Source organism: Amborella trichopoda, chromosome 5, assembly GCF_054954075.1.
Source record: "Amborella trichopoda isolate Santa Cruz 75 chromosome 5, AtrichopodaSantaCruz75HAP2 v2.0, whole genome shotgun sequence".
NCBI classification, from domain to species: domain Eukaryota; kingdom Viridiplantae; phylum Streptophyta; class Magnoliopsida; order Amborellales; family Amborellaceae; genus Amborella; species Amborella trichopoda.
In genome coordinates, this window is record NC_142340.1 from 20,793,664 (window position 1) to 20,807,593 (window position 13,930).

Genomic DNA, 13,930 nt, shown 5'->3' on the forward strand with positions numbered 1-13,930 from the left:
TCCCTGCTTTGGAAGTTGTTGTGTCTGTAAGCTAGGACATTGTTTAATCTGGTGTCCCAATTTTCCACATTTAAAACAGGCTCAGGTATTCCAATAACAAGGGCTTGATCCATGATTTTTTCCACATTTTCTACATGGTTCTATTGGGTTTTGAAATGGCGAGGGCCTTGGCTTCTTGTTTGGCCTTTCAAACTGTTGTCGATTAGATGATGTAGGTCTAACATGACTGTTCTGATTTTTCGTCTTTTGATAATATTCAAAATCTTTTTCGACAATTTGGGCACGATCCACTATTTCAGCATAAGTTCTTAATTTCAAGACTGATATTCTGCTTCTAATAGCTGGCCTGAGACCCCTTTCAAATTTCTTCGCCTTTCTTGCCTCATTATTAATCATATGCGGTGCAAACCTGGCCAATTCAGTAAACTTGGCCTCGTACTGTGCTACTGTCTTATTTCCTTGGATTAATTCTAGAAATTCTATTTCTTTTTGGTCTCGAATAAAATCTGGGAAATATTTTTCATTAAATGCCTCTAGAAATACTTCCCAAGTCAAGGTTTTATTTTCTTTTACCAATACTCCTTTTGCCATTCGCCACCAGTGTTGTGCCTCACCTTCTAACATAGAAACTGCCAAGGCCACCTTCCTATCATCAGGACATTCCGTAACCTCGAATATTTTTTCCAGTTGCATAATCCATCCCTCGGCTTCCAGTGGGTTTACAGCACCCTTAAAAGAAGGTGGGTTTAATTTCTTAAATTGTTCGATGTTGCTCCCACCATTTCCTGTAACTGACTGCCTGGGTGGATTGTTGTTTTCCATCTGTTGTTGCATTAGAGCAACCATATTTTCCAAAGCTTTGTGAATTCCTTCCATATTGGCTTCAGCTATTCTGGATCCTGACATTATCCCGGTTTGTACACACAATAAATGCGATTTTAAGTACATTCTTTTTAAATTTCCTAAGGATCTTAAACCTATTGCTCTGATACCATAATTGTCACACCCCAAGAATTTACAATACTAGTATTCCTGAGATGTGACGGACAAAACATATATACATCTATTGATAGGACAAATTTACAGTGGCGAGGTCTTACATAGTAAATAAAGAAAGCTAGCACAACAACAATATCTTCCAAGGTTGATCTTGACTAGCACTCAAAATGAATCCGTAGTTATCCTGAAAAAATGTTTACCATAGTTTGACGAGTTTGGCTACTCAGTAAGTGATCATCATAATCCTAAAAATAATCATGATTGAAAGATATCAATATTTTCCAAAATGAGATCTATTAACAGAAATGCATCAACAGTTTCACTTTCAATAAATGCATAATTAAGTATAATCCGAGTAATTGAAATGCTTATAACACTTTTAACGGCAGTACATAATTCAAAGGATTTCACAAAATACCCTATTGGCGTCCCAAGTAGGTCACCTATATACCCCATCAGCGTTCTGATGGGTCCACTTAATCCCTATCGACGTCCCAGATAGGTCCACTTAATCCCTGCAGGTCCACTTATACCTCATCGGCGTACCGGATGAGTCCACTTAATCCCTACAGGCGTCCCAGATAGGTCCACTTATACCTCACCGGCGAACCGGATGAGTCCACTTGCATACTTAAATTATTTCTAAATCTCTTAAACATTCGAAAGCAGCAATATCATGTACTCAATATATCACTGAAACCATTAATATGAATTTCACTTAAACCATTAATAACAGTCACTCTCTATAATATTTCAAAAATAACCAATCAAATATTTTGGGCTCAAATTTAGAAAGGTAGCAGTTTGTAAAGGCATTCTAGCATAATTGCCAATTTAATATGTATAGAAAAAAAACTCTTATAAAAATTCATGAATACGTAATTATCACAATTTATGGAATATCAATTCACAAATAAACATTTCACAACAATACTATAATCAATTGCAAAAATGTCAATTTTTAAATAATAAGGCAGTCATTTGCACATGAATTTTACAATGTCTAAATATTCAAAACAGTAGAAAGAAATATCACAATTTTACTAAAAGCAGAAATATCACATTTATTTCTAACAATAGACAAGAAAAATAAATAAATTTATTTTTCTAATTTACAGCATTCAAAATTTCTAACATAGATAAAATATCACAATTTTTATTAAAAAGATTATTTTTCAAGATAATGAGGTCACGTGCGCATAAAATTTATCGCGCCTAAAATTCATGATAATAAGCAGAAATAATTATTTCATTTTATTTTTAAAAAGAATGGATTATTTTTCGAGACAATGAGGTCACTTACACACAAAACTGATAAAATAAAGATCCTAGACGGAAATATCACTATTTATTAAAAATAGACTATTTTTCAGAAAGACGATGTCACTTACCCACAATTATTTGAGAGGGAGCTTCCGATAAAAGAATTCGGTTCGAGAGAGAAGTTCACTGTGTTTCGACCAGAGAGAGATCTCAAAGTTTTGTTTTAGGGTGGGAGTGCTCACATCCCCTATTTAATATCTTATAACGCATTATTATATTGTTTTATTACGCTCTACCTCATACCTGAGGTGTCGCATTAAAAGCAGCCTTTTATCGTACGAAAACCACGTTCGCTAAAGGATGTTGCTAGCTGCAAGCAGCAGGAGGCAAAAGAAAAAAAATAAAGGCAAAGGCAAATCTTTTGAAAATAGTGATGGTCCTTAAGGACCATCATATTCAAACAGAACATCACCTATTTAAAAGTATATTTTCTCCTTCTTTTTTTTTTTTTTTTTTTTTTTTTTTGAAATTTTAGGATTGTTACAGATTTGATTAAGGGCTTTGAGTCCTATGCATGTGATATGAGATATGGGTATGGCTCATTCAAATATGTATGCACGAAGAAACTGTTCTGATGGAACTCGATCTTAGTGACCATCCTCCCAATAATATCTAGTAATATGATGTGTTGCATGTAATGATGTTCTCTTCATAAAGTCTCCATATTTGTCAAAAAGAAATTTTTGTCAAGATTTTTATAATCATTTTTTAGTCATGTTTTATTTTAGATAAAATTATAATATAGACTTTATGGCTTGTTTTGTAATTGCAAACATGACTTGGTAGGTGAATGCGATAAAATGATTTTTGAAGGCTAGACATATATTTTAATGTTAAATTTGGATGTTTTGAGAAAAAACCTAAGTTAATTAATGGGACTTTTGAGAAAGCCCTATAGTCATGTTAGATCCACTAAGTCTTTATGAAAAATCATTTTAAACCTTCATACGATTATCTAACCCATTACTTGTGATATATATATATATATATATACCAAGTCAATTTTTTTAAAAGGGAGAAAACTAAGGTATTTATAAAATTTGAAGAAAGTCTGTCATGCAGAAGGTTTTAAAATACCCATATGCCTTGAATCATATTTGTAGTTATTTAGAATTCTCTATTACCTAAGACCTTGAACCATAGGGAATGTTATAGGAATGCCATCTTGCTAGGCTTCCTTCATACATATTATGTTAATTATATAACTTGGTTTATATGAATTTACCACCAAGATAGTGTGGTTGAACCTTTTTGTGGTTCATAAGGATTTTACATATTATGAAACGAATGGGCATTGAATTACACTTTGCATGACACTTGCTATGCTACCTCATGATATAGGCATAAGAATGTTAAGATTGTATATATTGTATGTGCAATAATTAAGTGGGAGTTGCTATAGTCCCACATTTATTTTTTGCTTTATGGATATTCAGATATACAGATGCAAGCTATCTCAATGATCTAGATGATGTAAAGTCTACATCTGGATACGTGTTCATGCTTGCAGGGAGAACAACTTTTTGGAAATCAAAGAAACAGCATGCGGTGACATTGTCCATCCTAGAGGCATAAAACGTGGCGTGCTATTTGGTGGCCAAGGACGCCTTATGGATTAAGAAATTTCTTAATCGACTTGACTTTCAACGCGTGCGTTGTGAGGCAGTGAAGATTTTCTGCGACAACACGGTGGTGATATGTATGTAAAAGGAAGCCACGATTTTATAATAACTCCAAGAGTATAAAACTAAATATTCCAGTGGGAGTTCCTAGTGTTTGACAGGCCAGCTGGAACAACAGACTATGGCGTTGTTCATCCATGGAACCCATATGTGTAGCGCTGGTTGTATGGTTATAAAAAGAAGCGGCTTGTTTGAAGAACTCTTTTGATCCCATGGCGATATGACCCCATGCGATGAGGATACGTGATGACCTTCTGTGACAATAAGTCCATGATTCATAAAGCGATATGAAAGATGGACTACCACCACTTTCGAGATGAGATCCGAGTAGCAAAGAGAAAGAGGCGTTGCCTCTTTGGGTTCTTTTGTGAAAGGATTGATAGTGAAAGCCATGATTCACATATTGAGGGAGATTGTGATTGGGAGAGAAAGCTGGGATGAGAGAAAGTGAGAAAGAGATAATGTAAAGCCTTCAAAGGCCAAGTGAGAGATGTTCAGTTTATGTGGCCTTTAAAAGCCTTATGAGTGATTGTGAGGAGACATTTGATAGATTGGATCATGGACTCTGTGAGAGTGTGGTCCCTCATAGACCATACCATGCAAACGAGGTTTGTAGATATCAGATTGTGCTTGACGGTCTAGGCCAGTCGGTTGGAAAAAACTCATATTGCCTGGGCATAGAAAATAAACCGATGAGGGTTCTAGTGGGTTATCCCTTGATGAGGTCAGAGTACGCCCGATGAGAGAGGCAAGGGATTGTGTGAACCTTGTGTGTGATGTTAGCCTGCGGAGACGGGGACCAAAGCCTCATCCAAGTACCATCACATGACATGCATATTGACAGATCGTTTGGGAAAGCGAGCAAGCCACATTTTAGGATGAAGCGTATGCATGTACAAAAGATACCCTTATGCGTCATACAGTTGTAGTCGCATCAAGCCTAGGTGACCTTGACTCATTTCTAGGGGAGAACCTGAAATCCACATATTGGGATTGTGATCCCTTGGCTCATCGGTCAGACTCTGGTGACGCATTAATGAACCCCTGCTTTAACTGTGGGTTATACGCAACGCTAGGTTGGCATGAAAAGCAAGCGTGGTATGTAGTCCATAGTTGAAGGTAGAGTGGCCCATTATTGATTTAATTCTTTGAACATATGGATCTTTTTCCCATCAAATTAATTTAATTATGCTTTTTTATAGCAGATATTATTTTAAAATTATTATTTAAATTTTTATAAAGCCCTGGATATTTTATTTATAATATTTGGGTTTATAAAATTAAATATATTGATTTTTAATTATTTAAATATTCAAATAATATTTTAAAATTTATTTTATTATTTTTAATATATATAAAATTTTATAAGAGGCCCATTATATACGTGGGCCCACCATATTTTAGAAGGTGGGGCCCATAAGTCCCTATCTTGGGTGGCACACCACCTTTTGAGGGGAGACTTATACTATGGGTCGCACCTCCCCCTCTTTATGGGATTTGTTGATATATTTGATTTTAAATTGGTTTGAGTTGATAAAGTGTTTTATCTTTAAGATATTTGAGTAAATCTTTTAGAAGACCTGATAAGGCTTATAGATATATTTTAATTAATTTTTAATTGATGGGATAATGGTCAAAAGAAAGGGGGATAATGGTTCATCATATTCTGTAATATCGATGACCCATCCATGGAATGAATGGCTCAGATCTCTCACCCTACAAGTCACCCTTGATCGACGGTTAAAATTCAATCTTGTGAGGTAAACAATGGAAATCCTAGACCATTCTCTACAAATAGGGGTCATCCGTTAGACCATTTATGGAATGAATGGCTCAGATCTCTCACCCTACAAGTCACCCTTGATCGACGGTTAAAATTCAGTCTTGTGAGACAAGTAATGGAAACCCTAAACCATTCTCTATAAATAGGGGTCATCCACCTTCATTCCAAAATAATCCACGTACCTCTCTCTCTCACGTCCCTCTGCTCTCTCTCCCTCAAGAATATCTTTAAAGGGGCACGCCCCATCTATTCTCTCTTCTTTGGCTTTTGAATTCTCTCTTTTGAGAAGGGGAGTATGTCTCTCTCTTGCATACAGAAAATTTTCATCTCTCCTAATTTTATTCAAAGTTCTAAGGCTCAAGAAAAATAAAGAAGGGAGAATTTTTTGCTCAATATTTTGGGAGATTGATCCCAAGAATATAGCGTGTGCATAAGGGTTCTATTGAAGAACTTGGCCAAAACTAGCTTTTCTAGTTGAGATTGACGGAGGACCGTCGATCCCGCACCATCGGATGGTAGTAACTCGGTGTGGGGTATAGTAAGCTCGATTGATATAATCTCGGGCATTCTCTTTTGATTCTTGCATATTTAATTCTATAGTCTTTATATTCTCAAGCACAAGATTTGTGGTTATTTTTTTGGTTAGAGAAAATTGGTTCAATGACATCAAAGTTATTAAGATCCTGGATTGGTAAATTTTTATTTTATTTGAAACAAGAGTTATTGTAATAAGACTACTTACAATAGATCTATGCCAAAGAAAAGAAAACAAACAAATGGGGTGAGAAAAAAAAAAATCCACGGTAAAGATCACGCTGGTCAAACTTTCACTATCATCAAAATAATGCCCTATTTTGCCCTTTGGAGGAGGCTTCCATTCACTGTTCTTAAGAGCCCAAGGCTAAGAATTTATTGTGTTTTTTTATAGTATCAACTCAGGCTATCCAAAGGAATATTTTTTTTATTGCAACCCATTTAACTGCTATGGCCCTAAAGAGGTTATCTTATTGCCTTCTTTCTACCATATTCATAATGCAGCAGTAATGAGTTCTCCACAACGTTGTAGACACCCAACTTACAGCCTTGAACCGTACAATCTCAAAAAACTTACAGCCTTGAACCATAGGGACCTTACTAGCTTAGTAATCCCTAATAAATTGGAGCCCATAACCTATAGGGCAAGCTTTCTATGCTTTCCCTATAGCATAGAAGTTCTATCGTCCCCCTTATCCAACCGCCCATTCTGAATGGGGGCCTAAGATTCCCCCAATCACAATGTCATGTCTTACACTATTTTGTTTTTCAAATTTTTTTTATAAACTATTTTGACACCAAATTTTGGATGTCTATTCCTCTATTAAACTTGCACTAGGGAAAAAAATATATAAAATAAAATTAATAAAATAAAATGACTAAAATACCTCTGAAAGATTCAAGGGGTATTTTGGTCATTATATTTTATCGAAAAAATTATTTTAAATATTTTTTATAAGTGTGTCCCAATGAGAATATGGCACGTACCAAATTTCATATTCATACAATTTTTATAAAAACCTAAAAATAAAATAATTTGAGACTTCAGATCTAAAATCAAACTGTGAGTGGCTCTCTTGATCAAAATTGGATGGCTGGATGGTAGGGGAGGATGGAACTTCTATGCTCTAGGGGAAGCATAGAAACCTTTTCCCAATCTATAATCCTTACAAAAACTACCAAATCTATCCAAGGCACCAAATCTTTTCATAATATGTTCAAATAAGTTGGAAGACATCCTTATTGATCAAGACTTCTCTATAACAACGCAAAATGCTCATAAAACAACCAACCGTAACCCCCCAAAATGCGCCCAAACTGAACCAAACCATGGCTGCTAGATTTAGCATAATCTCCAATATATGCTAGAGATAAGTCTGGGTTAGTGGCACATATTGGATCGCTGATAGCTTTTGAGTCATAAAATCTTCCAAAAAAATTTGAAGGGTTTTTTGTGTTTCTAGGACTTTATATTTGATCATTTATAGGATAGTTTTGATAGATTTGACTAATCAAGAGGCCTATTCTTAACATATAACACTTACGCTAGAGAGAGGAAGATCCCTTAGGCTAGAGAAAAAAAAAGATCCCTTGGGCTAGAATCCTTACAGTGGAGAATCCCTTGAACCTAGAATTCATATAAAATCTAAGATCCTAAGCAAAACCCTAATTTAAAAAAAAGCTTTAGGATGAACAACGCCCAAGCATCAAAATCCCAAGAAAAAAACGCCCTAGTTACAACTCTATAAATTCTCAAGAAAAGGGAAGGAGAATGGAGTAAATCAACCCACGACCTTATATGGGTCTGAAATTTGGGTTCCAGGCCAATCGGCTTGGACTATGTAACTTCTCTTCTTTAAGTTTAGTTTGATTTTAGTTTATTTTCTATTTTCTAGTTTCTTTCTTGGTTTTTGCATGATATTAAGCCAAATCTCCCGACCATGTGTGAGGAGAAGATCTGCTTCTATAGATCCAGGTTTCCATACAGTATGATTTGATGGGATCCACTATTCTCTATTAGAAGTTTTAATCATTAGTTTAAAGCATGAATCATAGAGGATTTCTTCCTAAGATTTTATCGAATCTTGCTATAAATAGTTTGGCGCCTACCATTGGGCCATCGAGCTTGAAATTGTGCAAAATTCGTTATTAAAAGGAACTCCTATCTAGGGCCTATTTTTTGACAAATTAGGAACTCTAAAATTTATATTAATAAATTAATATTTGAATACTATGAAGATGTGTAAGACAATTTAGAATTTGACATTATTTCAATTAATGAAGTTATAAAGTCCAACTAACAATGCTAGTAGTAATGAGAGCGGCGAGGGGGATCATGATATTGTTGTGTTTCACAATCATTCAATAAACCCTAAAATTCCCAAAATTGACCTCTAAATTTTTATTTTTGTTCTAAAATTCGTTCATTTATTTTATGCAATCATAATCTCACACAAATATTGTGTATATATATTCTCATATTCATCACAAAAAACATATTTTTATAAATGTATATATTATATAACATTAAAAACAAAAAAAAAACTAAATTCCTAAAATCGAGCTCCAATTTTTTTTTGTTATTCGAAAAGCATTCTTTTATTATTAAAATTAAATAATACTAGTCAAATATTGTTTGAAAAATCCTAAAAGAGCTGCAAACTTAAGAAAAAAATTTAAAAAATTGGGTTCGGGCTTACCTTGTCTGCTTCAATCTCAAAATCGAGCCCCAAATCTCTCCATTTCAATGAAATCAGGAGTCTTGAAACATATGTATCTCTATGATCATTAAAATCCCTAATTTTTTATCGAAAAAAACTGAAAAACCAGAGCAAAATCAAATGAATCGCGGATTTTTTATAAAAAGCTGAAGAACACCAAAAGATGCAACAAAAATTCGACAAAATCGATCTAATCTTGGAGTTTTTTATTCAATATTGATGGATTTATAGAAGATTTGAAGGTATAGTACAATAATTAAGCCAAAAAAAACAAAAAAAGGGCAAGAAAAAGCATCAAAAAGCTACAAAAAATGGCGGATCATGTGTTCTATCCAAATAACGTGCACTGTTACAAATAACGACCGTTATTTTCTATGGCGCCGTTATTTTGTTATATCGCCCGATATAATGCCAAATCGGACCAGTTTTGTCAAAAGTCGTCGGTTCGAGGCCAAACCGAACTGTTTTTTAGCCGATTTTTTTTAGGACGATGTGTTTTTTTACTAGTACACTAAAACCGGACGTAACCGGAATCACCACCCCACCGGTAGCGAGCTAATTGGCCAGTTACGGTTCCGACCGACCGGTTTTTCGAACACTGACTTGTTTATAAACTTGTTTAATATACTTGTTTATAAATTGGTTATTATATAATAAACTTGTTTACAATAAAATTGTTAATAACTAAGTTTAAACTAGTTTGGGATGAACAAGTTTCTATTACAATAAACTTGTTTACATAATAAACGTGTTTACATAATAAACTTGTTTATTATATCAACCAGTTTATAAATTTGTTTATTATAAGCAAATTCATAAATTTATTTTTAATAAACAAATTTATAACCTAATATAATAAACAAGTTTATAAACTTGTTTTTATAATAAGGGTATGGTCTGTATAGCGCCTAGGCTCTAAACAATCCAATTGAGCCTACCTTCAAATAGTGTCGAGGAATGTAGTTTCAATATTGGAAATCGTTTTGATAGCCTTAAAATATATTTTTATATTTATTTATAAAGTTTAAAGCTTCAAAAATAGTGTAGATCGATGATATCTATGAAAACGTGAAAATCTTTAAAATTGACAGTCCAAAAATACGTTACAAAATACACTATTTCCAAAACTTGAAATCCATTTTTTTCTCATGTCCATTCATCCTGTTGTTGAGATTATCAATTTGAAGATATTTGAGCATCAAAACAACCTCTTCTAGTGAAAGATTTGAGGTAGGCTCGAATTTGATTGTTTAGCGCCTCGGCTCTATATAAACTTTTCCCTTATAATAAACTGGTTTATTATAATATAAACTTGTTTATAAACAAAAATTATAAACAAGTTTATACATGTTATTAGAAATAAGTAAAATAATAACAAGTTTATTGTAATATATTATATAATATATTAATATATAAATTTGTAAATTATAATGCTATAATATATTTTATAATATATAATATACTAATATACTTTTTTAATATAATTGTTATAAACAAGTATATATTATAATATATTCTAACAAATATAATATAACATGAAATTATTAGATAACTTATTTAACACACTCTTGAGAAAAGTATATAATACTTAGTTATAATATAACTGTTTATATAATATATTTTTCTTTTGACACTATAAACAAGTATAATAAACTTGTTTATAAGAAGAGAAAAGTACAATATACTTGTTTCTCTTGACACTATAAACAAGTTACTTGTTTATAAAATCTATTTCTAATAAATTTCATTATGACATTATTCATCGTTAGTTACACTTGTTTTAAATGGACCACCTATTTGCATCCATCTTTAAGATGGATGTTTTATACATCTGGACAACATATTGTAGAAACTCGGTCCAGCTCGCATGAAACACTTTTTTTAATTTAATTATATTTAATATAGTAACGTGGGGAAAGAAATGTTTTGTGTTCTTACAAGACTGTATTATAAATTTATTTTTTATGATAGAAAAGTTATTATTTGTTTAGAACAAATTTGAAAATATATTCTTACATAAATTCTTGATTTTTTTATCTAAAAACATATGGTTTCATGAATGTCTAATATGTTATGTTGACATATTCATATATTGTGCTCCAATGGGATCATATATGACACCGTTTGCTTTCAATTCTATGACATTTCTTACACACTTACGTGAGGCAAACTCGCTTAGTTACAGTAGATATTTCTGTAAACTCTTATTTCTTTGCGAATCAAAAGAGAAACTTCTATAAAACCCGTCACTCTTTCTATCATCTTTCGCCATCTCACTCTCATCTCTCTATTGAAATCCCTCTCTCTCATCAATTTATTTGCAAAAAATCTTGAGTTTTCTATATCTTCAGAGGCTTATCTAGATTTTTTATTCTCTCTATAGATACTTGTTTGTTGAGAGAGTGAGTCACAGTTTTGTTATATTTAGATATCGTGTAAGTTATGCCTATACGTGTGTTTTTTCTTTGTGTTTATATATATATCTATGTATATCTATGTACTCTGTATGAAAGTTATTTGAACTTTTTTTCTATCGATAATGCATATCTTAGTAAAAAAACTGTTATATTGAAAGTCTCTCTCTCTATCTCTCTCTCTAGCAACCATATATCAGTGTTTCTCACTTTATTTCATAAAAATGTATCATTCTCTGGACTCCACAAGTATATATCATAACATATACATTATATACGATAAACAAGTATGATAATTATTATATAATATATTATTATTATGTATTATATAATTATAAACAAGTTTATTATATATTATAATAAAGACGTTTAATATATATTACAATATATAATAATAAACTTGTTTATAAACAAGTTTATACTTGTTATTAGAAACATATACAATAAACAAGTATAATAATAACAAGTTTATCATAATAAACTTGTTTATAGTAATGATTAACAACTTTATTATAATAAACAAGTTTCTTATAATATAATACAATATATTATATATTATAATATATTATATATTAATATATAAACAAGTATATTATATTAGTTATAGTATATTTTAAAATATATAATATACTAATATACTTTTTTAATATAATTATTATAAACAAGTATATTATATTAGTTATAGTATATTTTAAAATATATAATATACTAATATACTTTTTTAATATAATTATTATAAACAAGTATATATTATAATATATTCTAACAATTAAATTGTAATATACACTTGGTTATATAATATAACTTATTTAATATTTTTTTGAAAAAAGTATATTATACTTGTTCATAATATAGTGGGTGTGGTTTCTATAAAGATGCAACCTTAAACAATCCAATTAAGGCGCACCTCCAAATTTTATCATAACATGTAATTTTATTGTAAAAAATTCTTAGGATTATCTTAAAATCTAATTTCATATCTAATTAAAAAATTTTAAACTCTAAAAATAATTAAAATAAAAAAGATCTATAAACACATGAAAATCTTGAAAATTGATGGCCTAGATAATGTGTTGTAAGATGCACTATTTATAAGACTTAATAGCTTTTTTTATATATATTCATACATCTCGATGTCGAGATGATTAAATAGAGGGTTTTTCAACATTAAAACAGCCTTTCCGATAGATTTTTGAGGTGCGTCTGTAATTCTACATTTTAAAGTTGCAACCCTATATAAACTTTTCCCTAATATAATTGTTTATATAATATAACCAAGTCTATTGTACATATTCATAGTGTCAATAGTATAAACAAGTATTAATATGGGCTTGTTTCTCTTGACACTATAAACAAGTTACTTGTTTATAAAATCTATTTCCAATAAATTTTATTATGACATTATTCACCGTTAGTTACACTTGTTTTTAGATGGACCAGCTCGGATGAAAAATATGGTTTTGACAGTATTCATATAGTGTGCTCCAATGCGATTATATCTGTTTGCTTTCAAGCCCATGACATTTCTTACACACGTAACCCCTCTCTCTTTCTCTCTCTCTCTTTCATCTCTCAATTGAAACTCATTCAAACCGATCTCTCTCTTCTCTTTATTGACACCCCTCTCTCTCATAATTCTCTATGTGAATGAGCCATGAGTTTTCCATATCGTGGGAGGCTTATCTAGATTTTTTATTCTCTCTATAGACATTTTATTCTCTTCGTCTCTGTTTGTTAGAGGATTGGATGTCCAAAATTTGGTGTCAAAATAGTTTACAAAAAAAAAACATTAAAAATAAACAGTATAGAGACGTGACATTGTGATTGGAGCAAGCTTAGCCCTCCATTCAAAATAGAGGGTTGGATAAGGGGAATTATATAAGTTTTATGCTGAAGGGGAAGCATAGAAAGCTTACCCATTAGAAAATTAGTCAGTTTTAACTGGACATTGAAGTTTTATTGATGGAAAGGTGATAAATTAATGATATTTTGATATCCATGCTGTACAATAGGCATAACAATTAATTTTGACCATTGAATGTGAAATTGGATGGTTGCATTTATTTCATTGACCAAGCTTAAAGTTCAAAAGAATTTTTCTTGAATTTTGTGACACACTCAAGCTATCAGATTTAACATCGGATAGTTAGAAGTGTGTGCTTCCAGATTGGCACCTTTATTGTAAGGCCAAACTACATACTGAAAATTTGTCTTATGTTACGGAGCAACCCTGGAAAAGCCCCTTGGATATATTTGGAACTCTAAGGATATGTCTGATAACTAGAAGTTCGAGTTCCAAAAGATGAAAGATGTGGTTTAGTATTGTTAACAAGAACTCCTACAGGAAAATAGTTGTTGGAAGTTCTTTGTTCTAAAAAACTGGAACATTAGCTTGCATCCCCATAAAAGTTTGGTTGCCCCTATTATTTTAGAAAGATTGCTTCTTTCCTCCTTCGCTTCCCCTATCCTCTCTTT